Source organism: Balaenoptera physalus, assembly GCF_965194825.1.
Source record: "Balaenoptera physalus genome assembly, chromosome: 5".
Taxonomy (NCBI): domain Eukaryota; kingdom Metazoa; phylum Chordata; class Mammalia; order Artiodactyla; family Balaenopteridae; genus Balaenoptera; species Balaenoptera physalus.
This window is the reverse complement of record NC_138884.1, coordinates 127,500,532-127,514,165: the sequence shown is the minus strand read 5'-3', so window position 1 is coordinate 127,514,165 and position 13,634 is coordinate 127,500,532. Positions and strand designations below refer to the sequence as shown.

Here is a 13,634-nt window from a genome sequence, read left to right as displayed (position 1 = left end):
GTTTTCTTTCTTTGTAACATCTTTGTCTGGTTTTGGTATCAGGGTGATGGTGTCCTCATAGAATGAGTTTGGGAGTGTTCATCCCTCTGCTATATTTTGGAAGATTTTGAGAAAGACAGGTGTTAGCTCTTCTCTAAATGTTTGATAGAATTTGCTTGTGAAGCCATCTGGTCCTGGGCTTTTGTTTGTTGGAAGATTTTAAATCACAGTTTCAATTTCAGTTCTTGTGATTGGTCTGTTTATATTTTCTATTTCTTCCTGGTTCAGTCTCAGAAGGTTGTGCTTTTCTAAGAATTTGTCCATTTCTTCTAGGTTGTCCATTTTATTGGCACATTGTTGCTTGTAGTAATCTCTCACGATCCTTTGTATTTCTGCAGTGTGAGTTGTTACTTCTCCTTTTTCATTTCTAATTCTATTGATTTGAGTCTTCTCCCTTTTTTTCTTGATGAGTGGCTAATAGTTTATCAATTTTGTTTATCTTCTCAAAGAACCAGCTTTTAGTTTTATTGATCTTTGCTGTTATTTCCATCACTTCTTTTTTCTTTGTTTCTGATCTGATCTTTATGATTTCTTTCCTTCTGCTAATTTTGGGGGTTTTTTTGTTCTTCTTTCTCTACTTGCTTTAAGTGTAAGGTTAGGTTGTTTATTTGAGATGTTTCTTGTTTCTTGAGGTAGGATTGTATTGCTATAAACTTCCCTCTTAGAACTGTTTTTGCTGCATCTCATAGGTTTTAGGACATTGCTTTTTCATTGACATTTGTTTCTGGGTATTTTTGATTTCCTCTTTGATTTCTTCAGTGATCTCTTGGTTATTTAGTAGCATATTGTTTAGCCTCCATGTGTTTGTATTTTTTTTTTTTTTGCTTTGAATCAGTATATTAAGGAGACATGCATACATTTCAAGAATTGCTTAAATTCTGATATCCAGATTTAAGCTTGTGAACATATGACTTTAAACATACAATTAAAGCTATTCATAATTTGCTATTCTACCAACATTAAATTACAGTTACTTTGGAGCATAAGTTAAATGGTTTAAAGTAAGCCTGTAACATACCTGCAAAACACCTTCCTAACTCATACATGCAAATTACTTCTCCATGTAAAGGTCTCATCACTCTAACCTCTAAATTACCTTGCTCCAGAAGTGACTACTCTAAGGCTTACTGTGGTCCAAAGAGAAGGAAGCAAAAAAAAAAAAAAAGTAACCAGGACCAATAGCTAGATATATTAAAAAAAGATGGCACAGCAGAAGGGAATGCAATTCTACAAGTGCAAGCCCTCAAGAAGCAGCACGTTATATGATAAACCCCTTCTTTGGAAAGGTATCATTTCTATCACTGATACCACAGGCTAAATTAAATTATATAGCATGCCATCTTCAAGTAACAGTTAAGGCAATAGAGTAAATGCAGAGGCATCACAATGAATCCCACTTAATACCACTATACAGACCAACACTTCTCTACAGATTCTTTGTCTGACTGCCAGTTAAATACAGTTTTAACTCATAGCTTAACAATTAAGGGTCATACACTGAAGCCAATACATATAACTGGCATTTCAGTCTAAGCTATTCCATGTACATAGCTGAAATCAATCACAAAGTATGGCCTAACAAATGCTAGGGGAAATTTTTTAAAGTAGTTTTTACAAGTATTAAACTTATCTTGCACACTGAAGTCATCATACATACAGGGCAAAGTCAGAGCATTTATATTTGAGTTTATTCTTCATTTAACTTTTAAAACACTACTATAGTTGAATATTAAAACAAACAATAGCAAGTAGTGAGCATATTATGATTATAGTCCTTCACTCAATCACTACTGCAAATAAAATGCCAGCAGTGAGTGTTATTCACTGGCCCCATTAGGAGGTCTGACACTGAACACCACCCTGAGGATGATGTTCATCATCCTCATATGCTTCTCCATTGTAATGGCTCCGTCTTTCCTGATTTGGATCAAAGTCCACTAGTTCTACCTGGTCCATTTCATCAGTCTCTTCTACTTCCTTCCTCTCAGGTAGGAGTTTTTCCAGCAATGAGAGTTTATCCAGGGAGAGAAAGCCATTCTCAGGAAAGTTTACCTTAAATTCAATGATCAGACGACCCTTTTCATATGGTCTATGATAAATTGGCATGCCTTCATTTAACACACACTTGATATCTCCATGCTTGACAATCTGACCTGGATGAGAAGTGATGACTATGGTTCGGTTGTCAAGAGTAGATATTGGCTTTTGGAAGCCACACAATGCCTCAACCAGCTGTATGTCCATACACATGAAAAGGTCTTCTCCTCATCGAGTAAAAACAGCATGGTCCTTCTTATCTAAAACAATGATAATATCTCCTGGCTCCAGTCCTGGTTCTTGGTCTCCTTCACCATGGAATGTTATCTTCTGGCCATCTTTCATGCCTTTGTCAATATGAACTTCTAGAATTTTCTTCTCTCGAACTATCTTCCTTCCATTGCAGCTTTTACATCTATCTTTAGGACTGATCCGCTCCCCATGGCCCTGGCACTCCATGCAGACAGACTGAATTTGCTGAACCATTCCAGGTCCTATCTGATGAATTCTTATTTGCATTCCAGTACCTCGGCAATTGGGACAGCACTCTACTGCTCCTTTCTTACCACCTCGGCCTTCACATTGGTCACAAATCACATTCTTTTGCAGAGCTAGTTTTCTTGTTGCACCATTATATAAATCTTCTAAGGTTACTGTGAGTTGATGCACAACATTTTTACTTCTCCTTTCTCTCTGCATCCTGCCTCCTCCTCCTCCAAAAAACATATCAAAGATGTCCATGGAGGAGCCAAAACCGCCACCTGCTCCACCTTCTTTAATTGCCTGCTCTCCTCCTTTGTCATATAATTCCCTTTTCTTTGCATCAGAGAGCACTTCGTAAGCTTGAGAAATCTGTTTAAACTTCTCTCCTTCATTTGGATTCTTATCAGGGTGGTACTTCAAGGCCAGTTTCCTGTAAGCCTTTTTCAATTCTTCTTGGATGGCATTGGGTTTGACCCCCAAAACATCATAATAAGTGGTTTCTTTCACCATTTCCTACAGCCGGTGAGGGGCCGATGCTGGTGTGGGGGAGCAGGAAGGAGCGCATTGCCGTGCACAGCTCGGGCAGCTGCCGCTCCTCAGCCTTTCCACCGAGCGTTCTGGAAAGTTCCCTGTTTGTATTTTTTACAGTTTTTTTCTGTAATTGATATATAGTCTCATAGTGTTCTGGTCAGAAAAGATACTTGATACAACTTTGGTTTTCTTAAATTTACCGAGGCTTGATTTGTGACACAAGATATGATCTCTTCGGGAGATTGTTCCATGAGCACTTGAGAAGAAAGTGTATTCTGTTGTTTTTGGATGGAATGTCCTATAAATATCAATTAATTCCATCTTGTTTAATGTATCATTTAAAGCTTTTGTTTCCATATTTATTTTCATTTTGGTTGATCTGTCCATTGGTGAAATTGGGGTGTTAAAGTCCCCTACTATGATTGTGTTACTGTTGATTTCCCCTTTTATGGCTGTTAGCATTTTCCTTAAGTATTGAGTTGCTCCTATGTTGGGTGCATAAATATTTACAATTGTTATATATTCCTCTTGGAGTTTTCCATTGATTATTATGTAGTGTTCTTTGTATTTTGTAATGTTCTTTATTTTAAAATTTATTTTGTCTGATATGAGAATTGCTACTCCAGCTTTCTTTAGATTTCCATTTGCATAGAATATCTTTTTCCATCACCTCACTTTCAGTCTGTATGTGTCCCTAAGTATGCAGTGGGTCGCTTGTAGACAGCATATATATGGGTCTTGTTATTGTATCTGTTCAGCCAGTCTGTGTCTTTTGGTTGGAGCATTTAATCCATTTACATTTAAGGTAATTATCGATATGTATGTTCCTATTACCATTTTCTTAATTGTTTTGGGTTTGTGTTGTTAGGCCTTTTCCTTCTCTTGTGTTTCCTGCCTAGAGAAGTTCCTTTAGCATTTGTTGTAAAGCTGGTTTGGTGGTGCTGAATTCTCTTAGTTTTTGCTTGTCTGTAAAGGTTTTAAATTCTCCTTCAAATCTGAATGAGATCCTTGCTGGGTAGAGTAATCTTGGATGTAGGTTCTTCTCTTTCATCACTTTAAGTATGTCTTATCACTCCTTTCTGGCTTGCAGAGTTTCTGCTGAAAGATCAGCTGTTAACGTTATGGGGATTCCCTTGTATGTTATTTGTTGCTTTTCCCTTGCTGCTTTTAATATTTTTTCTTTGAATTTAATTTTTAATAGTTTGATTAATATGTGTCTTGGTGTGTTTCTCCTTGGATTTATCCTGTATGGGACACTCTGCCCTTCCTGGACTTGATTGACTGTTTTCTTTCCCATGTTAGGGATGTTTTCGACAATAATCTCTTCAAATGTTTTCTCAGGCCCTTTCTTTTTCTCTTCTTCTGGGACCCCTATAATTCGAATGTTGGTGTGTTTATTTTTGTCCCAGAGGTCTCTGAGATGGTCCTCAATTCTTTTCATTCTTTTTTCTTTATTCTGCATTGAAGTAGTTATTTCCAGTATTTTATCTTCCAGGTCACTTATCCGTTGTTCTACCTCAGTTATTCTGCTATTGATTCCTTCAAGAGAGTTTTTAATTTCATTTATTGTGTTCATCATAGTTTGTGTGCTCTTTAGTTCTTCTGTGTCTTTATTAAACGTTTCTTGTATTTTCTCCATTCTATTTCCAAGATTTTGGGCCATCTTTACTATCATTACTCTGAATTCTTTTTCAGGTAGACTGCCTATTTCCTCTTCATTTTTTTGGTCTGGTGGGTTTTTACCTTGCTCCTTCATCTGCTGTGTATTTCTCTGTCTGCTCCTCTTGCTTAAGTTACGTGCTTGCGTCTCCATTTCGTGGGCTGCACGTTCGTAGTTCCTGCTGTTTTTTGTGTCTGCCCCCTAGTGGGTAAGGTTGGTTCAATGGGTTGTGTGGCCTTCCTGGTGGATGGGACTGGTGCCTGTGTTCTGGTGTATGAGGCTGGATCTTGTCTTTCTGGTGGGCAGGACTGCGTCTGGGGGTGTGTTTTGGGGTGTCTGTGAACTTAGTATGATTTTAGGCAGCCTTTCTGGTAATGGGTGGGGTCGTTTTCCTGTCTTGCTCGTTGTTTGGCTTGGGGTGCCCAGCACTGAAACTTGCCAGTCATTGAGTGGAGCTGGGTTTTAGCATTGAGACAGGGGTCTCTGGGAGAGTTCCCGCTGATTAATATTACGTGGGGCTGGGCAGTTTCTGGTGATCCAGTGTCCTGAACTCGGCTCTCCCACCTCAGAGGCTGAGGCCTGACACCCGGCTGGAGCACCAATACCCTGTCAGCCACATGGCCGTGAATGTGGTGGTCTCCATTATGAAGTCGGATTATGAGGGTATTGGAGGTTTATATAGAGGTCTTCACTGGGTTCAGTAATGGATTCGGTACAGATGGTCTCAAGAACACCTTACTCTCTCAAGGTTGTGTGGTTGAAACTGCTCCTAGGTCTGAGGGTCTACAAGCTGCAGGAAGACGAGACTGCCCCGCACTGACTGCAAGCTGTGATTCTTGCCACGAGCCCTGCTGCTGCTGTTGTCAAATCCGGCTTCCCCTGCCACTCTGTCTGAAGCAAGGTCCTGGAGCAACACCCCACTGTGTGCAGCAGACTGCAGGCAGGACATGGCGGCAGGCTTCGCTCAAATATTTTCATAAAAATAAAACTCTTTACAATTCAGTGAACGTTATGTAGCCAAAGAAAAATTGGCATTATGCTTTGTTGTAGTTAATTTTATGTGTCAACGTGACTGGCCCACAGAGTGCTCAGATATTTGGTCCAACATTATTCTGGGTGTTTTTCTGCGGGTGTTTTGGATGAGGTTAACTTTTAAATCAGTAGACTGTGTAAAACCCTTGCAGGACGTTTGGTCCTATCCCAAACATCCATTGAAACATCCTCTAATGTGTTAAATTATGCAAACATTTAACTTCACCAAAAGGATTTTAAAATGTCCTGTCTGAGACATTTGGCTCATGCCAAAATACCTTGAAATTTGGTACTATCCATAATAACTACTGAGACGTTTGGTCCATGCTTTGTTAAATAATACAAGTATTTAACATTTTTGAAATTGTATTTACATTATTTTCATTGTAGTTCATGATGAGTTTTGTATTTCACATTTATTCTTGTTCTTTCTTGCCACGAAGTTTGGCAGGGCTGCTCTTAAGTCTATAAACAATTGCTCCAACTATATAGAGCTGATTATTGGCTTTGTATTTGTCATATCTGATAACAATTTGGGTTATATGCATTTGATTTTGTCAATATCATTATGAAGTTGGTGACTGTATTTGAGTGTGAGCACCAAGAATCTGGGTGATAACTTGTTCATTGCTTTGCTATTCCTCTTATAACACTTCAGTAAATCTTCAAATCGAGGATGATGCACTACCTTCAGCTTTTGAAGTTTAATATGCCAGCTTTCCACTGCATTGTTCATCCTGTGATCACTGTTAAGTACCGATATATAAACATTTCAAGTTTCTGGTGGAAATCTTGGAGCTTCTGGTCTTCTGATTCTGCCACGCCTTCCTGCATATACATTCTCTCAACATAGTCCATTAGATCATCTAAATTTTATTCTGCATTCATCACAATGTATTAAGATTTTCTTTTACATCTTTTGAAGGCACAAATGGAAGTCCAAACAACATGGATGCACACTTGCAGGTGTTACTTTCCATTGTCATATACTTGCCTGTTAGATCCAAAGAAGATACTCTTTTTGATTGTGAAAAGTAAAACAGGCATCCTTTTACTTGTGCATTTGGTAGGAGTAGTTGAATTGCGTTCATATTTGCAAACTCAAAATCTGTTCTGCACAGTGAAGGATTAATGTCAAGATTTCTTTCCTCTGCAAATTCAAGTACTTCTCATGTATATATCTGTAAGTGTCTTCTGACCTTTGCATTGTTAGTGCATAAATCATTGGCAGAGTATAACCCAACACTACATTGGGCACAGTAAATAACTGAGTGAATTGTGTTGGTGGCATCTTGAAGGTGCCATCACTGAAAAATGTGATACTGGCACTTAAATATTGAATACTGTCATAAATTGTGTAAATGAGAATTCTTTTGTCATCCTGAGCAGTGGAATCATTTATAAGAGATGGTTTTCCACATCTGGTCATGTTTTAATCCTCTGGAATTTCAATTATATGCAGTGAAGTTGGGTTTGGAGGTCTATGTCTGTTTTGAATTTTATTTAGTTGCCCCTTTAATGAGTTTCTTTCTGGTAGCACTAACAGCACTTTTCATTTGTAAATATCACAGAGAGTTCTTTGAAGTACCTGTGGTAAGGTTGCATTTGGTTCTTCTGTGTGTCCTTTTAACCTACTCAGGATTTTCCTTATTTCACCTTCAAAACCAACATTGTGTGGATGTTTTCATATCTTATCTTGAATGATTATAATGTTATCCAAATCCTGACCAGTTGTACATTGGACATTGTAGATTCTCCTCTCTTGAAAACACTAGTACCTTTTATTTTTTTGTAAGATTAATATTTAGCATTGTTTATTTATTTTTATAGAAGTATAGTTGATTTAAAATACTGCATTAGTTTCAAGTGTACAGCAAAGTGATTCAATATTTTCATAGATTATACTACATTCAAAGTTATTTTTTAAAAGGTCATACTTCTCTGTGCTGTAAATACATCCTTGTGGCTTATCTATTTTATACATAGTAGTTTGTATCTCTTAATTCCATACCCTTATCTTTCCCCTCTCTCCTTCCCTCTGTCAACTAGTAACCACTAGTTTGTTCTATGTATCCGTGAAACTGTTTCTGTTTTGTTATATTCATTCCTTTCTTTTAGGTTTTAGATTCCACATATAAGTGATAACATATAGTATTTGTTTTCCTCTGTCTGACTTATTTCACTAAGCATAATATCCTCCAAGTCCATCCATATTGTTGCAAATGGCAACATTTCATTCTTTTCTTTGGCTGAGTAGTATTCTGCTGTATACAATACCATATCTTATTTATTCATTTGTCTGTTGATGGACACTTAGGTTGCTTCCAGATATTGGCTATTGTAAATAATGCTGCATGAACATTGGCGGGAGCGTATCTTTTCAAATTAATGTATTTGTTTTTATTGGATAGATACCCAGCAAAGGAAGTGCTGGCTCATATGGTAGTTCTATTTTTAGTTTTTTGAGGAACTTCCATACTATTTTCCATAGTGGTTGCACCAATTTGCATTCCCATAAACAGTGTACAAGTGTTCCCTTTTCTCCACACCATGGCCAACATTTCTTACGTGTAGACTTTTTGATGGTAGCCATTTTGACAGCTGAGAGGTGATAACTTAATTGTAGTTTTGATTTGCATTTCTCTGATGATTAGCAAAGTTGAGCATCTTTTAATGTACCTGTAAGCCATCTGTAGGTCTTCTTTGGAAAAATGTACTCAGGTCTTCTGCCCATTATTAGATTTTTTTTTTATATTGAGTTGAATAAACTCTTTGTATATTTTGGATAGTAACCCCTTATCTGTCACATCATTTGCAAATACTTTCTCCCATTCAGTGTCTTCTCATTTTGTCCATGGTTTCCTTTGATGTACAAAAGATTTTAAGTTTAATTAGGTCCCGTTTGTTTATTTTGCTTTTATTTCTTTTGACTTAGGAGACAGATCCAGAAAATATTGCTACAATTTATGTCAAAGAGTGTGCCACCTATGTTCTCCTCTAGGAGTTTTATTGTTTCAGGTCTTACATTTAGGACTTTAATCCATTTTGAGTTTATTTTTGTATATGGTGCGAGAAAATTGTCCTAATTTCATTCTTTTACATGTAGCTGTCCAGTTTTCCCAGCACCACTTGTTGAAGAGACTGTCTTTTCCCCATTGTATATTCCTGCCTCCTTTGTCATAGATTAATTGACCATAAGTCTATAGATATATTTCTGAGCTCTCTACTCTGTATTATTGATCTTTGTGTCTGTTTTTGTGCCAATATCATACTGTTTTGATAGCTTTGTAGTATAGTCTGAAGTCAGGGAGTGTGATACATCTAGCTCTGTTCTTCTTTCTCAAGGTTATTTTGGCTATTCAGGGTCTTTTGTGTTTCCATACAAATTTTAGAATTATTTGTTATAGTTCTGTGAAAAATACCACTGGTATCTTGATAGGGATTCCACTGAATCTGTAGATTGCCTTGGGTAGTATGGTCATTTTAACAATATTAATTCTTCCAGTCTATGAACACAGTATATCTTTCCATCTGTGTGTGTCATTCTCAATTTCTTTCATCAGTGTCTTATAGTTTTCTGAGTACAAGTCTTTTACCTCTGTAGTTAGAATTATTCCTAAGTAGTTTATTCTTTTTGATGTGATGGTAAATGGGGTGGTTTTCTTAATTTCTCTTTCTGATAGTTCACTGTACCTGTATAAAAATGCAGCAGAATTCTGTACATTAATTTTGTATCCTGCCACTTTACTGAATTCATTGATGAGCTCTAGTGGCATCTTTAGGTGGCATCTTTAGGATTTTCTATTTATAGTATCATGTTATCTGCAGATAGGGGCAGTTTTATGTCTTCTTTTCAAATGTGGGCTCCTTTTATTTCTCTTTCTTGTCTGACTGCTGTGGCTAAGACTTCCAATACTATGTTGAATAAAAGTGGTGATAGTGGGCATCCTTGTCATGTTCTTGATCTTTCAGGAACTGCTTTCACCTTTTCACCATTGAGTATAATGTCACTTGTGTACTTACTGTATGTGGCCTTTATTATGTTGAGCTATGTTACCTCTGTGCCCACTTTCTGGAAAGTTTTTGTCATAAATGGATGTTGAATTTTGTCAAAAGCTTTTTCTGCATCTATTGAGATGATCGTATGGTTTTTAGTCTTCAGTTTGTTAATGTGATGTATCACATTGATTGATTTGTAGATAGTATACCAATCTTTTGTCCATTGAATAAATCCCACTTGATCATGATGATCCTTTTCATATATTGTTGAATTCAGTTTGTTAATGTTTTGTTGAGAATGTTTGCATCTATATTCATCAGAAATATTGGCCTATAATTTTATGTCTTTTGGTGTCTTTGTCTGGTTTTTGTATCAAGGTAATGGTCGCCTCATAGAATGGATTTGGGAGTGTTCCCTCCTGTTCAACTTTTTGGGATAATATGATAAAGATAGATATTAGCTCTTCTTATATGTTTGGTAGAATTCCCCTGTGAAGCCATTCAGTACTGGACTTTTGTTTGCTGGGAATTTTTTTTATTACAAAATCAATTTCACTACTAGTGATCAATTGGTTCAGGTTATTTATTTCTTTCTGATTCCTCCTTGGCAGGTTGTGTATTTCTAGAAAATTGTCCATTTCTTCTTGGTTTTCCAATTTGTTGGCATAAAACTATTCATAGTAGTCTCTTAAAATTTTTTGTATCTCTGTGGTATTGGTTTTTATTTCTACTCTTTCATTTCTTATTTATTCTGATCCTCTCTCTTTTTTCTTGATGAGCCTGGTTAAAGGATTATCAATTTTTTAATTTCTTTTCAAAGATCCAGTTCGTTTTCATTGATTTTTTTCTATTGTTTTCATTGCTGTTGTTGTTGTTCTCTATTTTATTTCCTCTCTGATCTTTATTATTTCCTCCCTTCTGCTGACTTTGAGTTTCATTTGTTCTTCTTTTTCTAATTCCTTTAGATGGTAGGTTAGGTTGTTTTTTGAGACTTTTCTTGTTTCTTGAGGTAGGCCTGTATCACTATAATCTTTCTTCTAAGAACTGCTTTTGCTGCATGTCATGGATTTTGGAAAGTTGTGTTTACATTTCTTTTTTTGTCTTGAGGTATTTTCTTATTTCCTCTTTGATTTCTTCATTGACCCATTGGTTTTAGTACCATGTTGTTTAGTCTCCATGTGTTCGTGCTTTTCCCATTTTTCTTTCTGTAATTGATTTCTAGTTTCACACTGTTGTGGTCAGAAAAATTGCTTGATATAATTTCTATGCTATTTAACTTGTTGTGACTTGTTTTGTGGCCTAGCATGTAATCTATCCTGGAGGACGATCCATGTGCAATTGAAAAGAATGTGCATTCTCTTGTTTTGAATATAATGTCCTATAGATATCTATTAAGGGCAAGTGGTCTACTGTGTATTTAAGACCACTGTTCCATTACTGATATTCTGTCTGGATGATCTGGTCATTGATGTAAATAGGGTGTTAAAGTCCCCTACTATTACTGTATTATTGTTAATTTCTCCCTTTATGTCTGTTAATATTTGCTTTATATATTTTGGAGCTTTGGGTGCATATATGTTAATGAATGTAATATCTTCTTCTTGTATTGATCCATTTATCATTCTATAATGCCCTTTTTGGTCTTTAGTTATAGACTTGGTTTAAAGTCTATTTTTTTTTCCTGATATAGTATTGCCACCCCTGCTTTCTTGTCATTTCCATTTGCATGAAATATCTTTTTCTGTTTTCTCACTTTCAGTCTCTATGTGTCTTTAGCTCTTAAGTGAGTCTCATGTAAGAAGCATATTGATGGGTCTTGTTCTTTTTTTATCCAGTCAGCCACCCTATGTCTTTTGATTGGAGCATTTAGTCCATTGACATTTAAAGTAATTATTTATAGGTATGTACTTATTGCCATTTTATTACTTGTTTTCCAGTTGTTTTTATAGTCCTTTATTCATTTCTTCTTTTTATTTCTTCTCTTGTGTTTTGATTAATTTCTTTAGTGGTATACTTGTGTCTTTTTCTCTCTAGTTTTTGTGTATCTACTGTAAGTTTTTGATTTTTCAATGCCATGGAGTTCATACATGCTGACCTGTAACTATATCTACTTTTTTTAAAGCTGGTAGTCATTTAAGTACAAACACATTTTAAAAGATCTACATTTTATACTCCCCTCCCCCACATTTGTGTCTTTGATGTCATATTTTATATATTCACTGTTTATTGTAGTTATAGTTGTTTTTGTAATATTTTTGTCTTTTAATCTTTGCTAGTTTATTTAAGTTGTTGATCATCATCCTTTACTCTTTATTTGCATTTACTAGTAGGACTTTTACTTTCCCATAGATTCTTACTTCCTGATATAGCCTTTTCTTTTTGTCTTAGAAAAGACCTTTTAATATTTGTCTTAGGTTAGATTTAGTATTGATGAACTCTTTTAGTTTTTGTTTGTTTGAGAAGTTCTTTATCTCTCCTTCAATTCTCAATGATAATCTTGCTGGCTAGAGTATCCTAGGTGGCAGGTTTTTCCCTTTAAGTCCTTTGAATATAATGTGACACTCCCTTCTGGCCTGCAAAGTTTCTGTAGAAAAATCACCTGACAGCCTTATGGTGCTGCCCTTACTTATGACTTCTTATTTTTCTCTTTCTGCCTTTAGAATTCTCTCTTTAACTATTGCCATTTTAATTATGATATGTCTTGATGTGGGTCTGTTTTGGTTCATCTTGTTTTGGAAACTCTGTACTTCCTATATGTACATATCTGCTTATTTCTTCAGGTTTGGGAAGTTTTCAGCCTTAATTTCATTAAATGCATTTTTCAACCCCCTTATCTCTCTTCTCCTTATGGGACCCCTGTATTGTGAATGTAGATACACTTGATGTTATCCCAAAGATCTCTTAAACTGTTTTCATTTTTTACATTTGTTTTTCTTTTGGCTGTTCTGATTGGGTGATTTGTATTATTCTATCTTCCAGATCACTTATGTGTTGTTCTATATCACCTAGTCTGCTGTTAATTCCTGCTGCTGTGTTTTTCATTTCAGTTATTATAGTCTTCAGTTCTGACTAGTTCTTTTTTATATTTTTTAGCTCTTTGTTAAAATTCTCAGTGTTCACTTATTCTCTTCCCTAATTCACTTAGAATTTTTATTACTAACACTTTGAATTCTTTATCTGGTAAATTATTTATTTCTGTTTTATTATTTGTTTTTTTCAGGGCTTTTATCTTGCTCTTTCAATTAAGACAAATTCCTCTGTCTTATCATTTTGCTTAATTTTCTCTGTCTCTATGAAATTAGGTGAAATAGTTACCTATTGCAGTCTTGAAGGGGGTGTCCTTATGTGGGAGTGTCCCTACACAGTCTGCATGTGCCCTGTGCCTTTGGTGGGAGAGCTGGATGTGATGTGAACACAAGTCATGTCTCTCCTTACAGTGTGCTGGCAACTATCACCTTCCTAGGAAGTAGGGCCAGAGAAGGAGGGGCTAGTGCCAGAGCCAACTGTGAGCCAGGCTTCTCCTCTACCCCGTTGGTCATCACCACACTATCAGGTTCAGGGGTGTGTCCCAAGTTGCTGGACAGAAGCCACGAGGGTCTGGTCCAAGCTGGTTCTGTTCTTTAGGTATGTGTTCTCCCCACTCCCAGCACCACCATTCTTGCTCCAGAAGGGAGCAGTGCTGGCAGAAAAGGGGCCCACAGTCTCTTGGCATGTGACTTAGCATGGGCTGCAGAGGTCTGGCTGCAGACAGAGGTTCAGGTTGCTTCTGATGTGCTGCTTGTGAAAACTATAGTAATGGCTGTCCCTGCCCTGCTCAGAGGCCAGTTCAGGTCTGAGTCTCCTTCATCCTTCA

General features: G+C 36.5%; 1 long non-coding RNA gene and 1 pseudogene across 3 annotated transcripts in view; one reads left to right on the top strand and one right to left on the bottom strand.

The window, feature by feature from the left end:
• LOC309661388 overlaps positions 1–13,634 on the top strand; it is a 141,563-nt gene that overhangs the window by 13,872 nt on the left and 114,057 nt on the right. The gene's annotated exons all lie outside the window — the stretch shown is intronic.
• LOC309661286 (dnaJ homolog subfamily A member 1 pseudogene) lies at positions 1,709–3,183 on the bottom strand (annotated as a pseudogene). Its single transcript has one exon. The product of its transcript is annotated as a dnaJ homolog subfamily A member 1 pseudogene (transcript).